The 3,374-nt window shown below is 40.6% G+C and overlaps 1 long non-coding RNA gene across 1 annotated transcript; it reads right to left on the reverse strand.

Moving 5' to 3' along the window:
* Nucleotides 1-250: 250 nt before the first annotated feature.
* On the reverse strand, nucleotides 251-3,126 carry LOC123131801 (uncharacterized). Its single transcript, XR_006464326.1, has 3 exons — nucleotides 2,510-3,126; nucleotides 1,452-1,517; nucleotides 251-1,065 (listed from the first exon to the last, which is right to left on the reverse strand). It is a non-coding gene; the product is annotated as an uncharacterized lncRNA (long non-coding RNA).
* Nucleotides 3,127-3,374: the final 248 nt, after the last annotated feature.

Raw genomic sequence — 3,374 nt, forward strand, 5'->3', positions numbered from 1 at the left:
AATAAAAATGTAGGTTGGGCTGCAAATATTCACTAGCAAATTTTCATAAAAGAATTAACATTTTTCAAAATATACAAGTGCCCCTAAACATTTCAAAACTGACTCATAAGCTTTTATTGAAACAATCTAATTTAAATAAATTTGTAAACTATCCAAAAATATTTGACAGTTGTTGGAATAGCCCAAAATATTGCCTAGAATTTATCTGATAGTTTGCACAATGAACTGAAATCATCTACTCCCTCTGTTCCGAAATAGTTGTCATTGGGGAACTTTTTCGACCAGGTGAAAACAGGATAAAGTACCAAACTACCCTCAATTTGAAATTCTTGTCGTCGGGGATCTTCGTCTTACTCCATCGCTCCTTCCCTCCGCTAGGCTCCATCCCACTACTGCAGCTCCGGCGTCCGTCCGCGCCGGTCGCAGCTCCCTCGTCGGCCGCCTTCCTCCGCTCCAATCAAGAGCCCAAACTCGTATGCAGCTCCCTCGCCGTCCGCCACAGCCTCCAGTCGCCCGCGACTCATGGCCGTCGCGCCGCCCACGACTCCTGGCCTTCGCGCCGCCCATGCTCCTCCCCGCACCGACCAGCAGCAGCGCCGCCCGTGCTCCTCCTCCTCCTGCCTGAGCCTTCCAGCTCCTCGATTCAGGCATTGGAGCTCCGGATCCAGCCAATTGACCTCCGTCCGTGCTCCTCCCCGCACTGACCAACAGCAGCAGCAGCGCAGCCTGTGCTCCTCCTCCTGCCTCAGCCTTCCAGCTCCTCGATTCAGGCACTGGAGCTCCGGATCCGGCCAATTAACCTCCGCCCGTGCTCCTCCCAGCACTGACCAACAGCAGCACTAGCGCTGCCTGTGTTGCTGTTTGAATTGATCAAAATTGTTAATCGCCAAAGAAATTGATCGCCGGAGTTGTACCACTTCTTCTCGCCATAGACAGAAATTGATCAGATGTGGTGATTGACCAGGACGTCTTCTCACCAGTCACAGCAAGATTGAATTGATAGCCAGAGAAATTTTGAATTGATCAGCAAGGAGCAGCCACTGTCCATCTGTTCACCTGTCAAAACTAGCAGATAAACAGTAGGAGCAAGGATCAGCAAGGAGCAGCAAGGATCAGCAAGGAGCAGAAAATTGGCAAATTAGCAGATCAACAGTAGGTGAGCTACTCCATTTTTATGTGCTCCATCTGCTACAAGAAATTCAGTGTACTCATGCTTGTAATTGTACTCTTGCAAACAAATTACTCCATGCTAGTACTCCAGATCATGATTAAGAACTCAAGAAAACAATGTTAGTTCTGGCACTAAGTGTGGCTCTGCATCTGTGAGATCACTTCTGGTGTTAGTATTGGGTCATGCAACTTCGGCTAGGATGTTCTTGGTTGCTTAATAACTTAACTAGATAGACATACTTAATGCAAAAAAAGCAGGCACAAAGATTTCTTATACTAACCGTGTAGGATATGACACCAACACCAAATCCTTCAAGCAATCGTCCCATATACAGGAAAGAAATGTCCTGTAAAACAAACGCCGGCAAGCGCGACAGGTTCAGAAGCAGCAACAGCAAGTGGTGAAACTAAGCCTTTGGAAAATGCACTACTGTCATACTTTTGCGAAGGAGATGGCAAGCCAGCCGATGATGTTAGGAATAGCAGCAATCATACCACCATCCTAATCCTAATTTTAATTTTGCTCCTAGCTACTCCTAATTTTTAAGTACTCTACAGTAACAGAGAAGGTACTGAATTTTCTTAATTTGATCATACCACCATCTCAATGAATCAATGTTAATTAAAGGAGTACATTTTTTTAATTTTCAGTAGTACAAATTCCAACAACATCATCAGTCCAAAACATTAAGCTATTAACTGAATTTTGTGTGCATAACTGAATTTAACTGAAATTACATCTATCTTTGAAATTAATACCAACTGGTCCTTTGGTCTAAGTGGTGGTAATTCTTGAGTAAGTACATTCTTGACAAAGAGAAGAGAAGAGAGAAAAGATTCATTTATTTTTAAAAGTACTGATGCAAGCAGTAGAGTACACAAAACCTTCATTAGAGTATAAAAAAGTTTATGCAAGCATTAAAGGAACAGTTTCAGTTATTTTAATTAACTGGGAAAGTTCCGGCTAATTTTATTAAAGGAAAAGGTTGAGTTAATTTTAATTAAAATAAAAGAAGAGAAGAGAATATCAGAGCAAGCAATGCTACTTCTCCAAGCTAATCTGGCTGCAAATCATAAACTACTGCAAGCAGCTCCATAAAAATAAGTACTGCAAGCAGGCTACTCCAAGCAGTACTACACTAAGTAATGTCACTTCAAGTAGTACTACACCAACTAATCTCTACTGATGTCATTTAAAGCAGTAATCTCTTCAACTAATCTCTACTGATGTCATTTACAGTACTTTTGTAAACTGAATTTTTTGCCAAGGAAACAAAATTTTATAGCTTCAGGCCTAAGTACAGAATAGCTTCAGGAGCAAAGGAAAAGAAAAACATACCCAAATTTCTGAAGTGTTTCAGGCATCTCCCAACAATCTGGATGGGCAAAAAGGGAGTTTTATTCTCGTCTATGAAATTCATACCAAGAATTCTTCCTTCCAAATCCATCAGAAGACCACCAACGAAAATCTGAAGAAAATGGTACCAATGTTAACAAGTACTCAATCAATAAGATCCATACAAAGAATGTGATCACTTATAGAGCTCAGCATGCCGAAAGAGAAACTGAATGTTGTAGACCTCAGCATGTCGTCCCTTTTCGACCAAATTATCTACAGAGACATTGTACATTCAATTTTCAGGCAAAAATGTTTAGAGATAATTAAGATACAGAAAACTAATTATGGCTGGTAATGTTTCATTAACCTAGGAAACTAATTCTTGCTTTGACAGTAAACGGACAACAATTGACCATAACAATATTGTCATTCTTGCTTTGACAGTAAACAGATAGCAATTGACTAATTCTTGGTTTGACAGTAAACATACAACAATTGACAGTACATAGACTGAACTTATATGTACTTCTTCTTCTTGTACTTCTACTTCTACTTCTACTTCTACTTCATCTTACATATTCATATCTTCAGGAGAAAATGGATCTCCCAGACCTCAACTTCACTCCACCCGCAGAAGATGTGGATGAAATGGATGAAAATGCAGAAAACGAAATGGAAAGACATGTAGGAGATGATATGGAAGGAGATGCCGGAGAGGGAATGGAAGGAGATGAAATTGTTCAAAATCCAGGTACAGTTACACTTGATCATTCCATCATTTCATCACTTGATCATTTCATCATTTATCACTTGATCATTTCATTTAATCATTTCTTTGTTGTATGTCTTGGTGCAGGTGCTAGGC

The sequence above is a fragment of the Triticum aestivum genome, chromosome 6A (genome assembly GCF_018294505.1).
Source record: "Triticum aestivum cultivar Chinese Spring chromosome 6A, IWGSC CS RefSeq v2.1, whole genome shotgun sequence".
NCBI lineage: Eukaryota > Viridiplantae > Streptophyta > Magnoliopsida > Poales > Poaceae > Triticum > Triticum aestivum.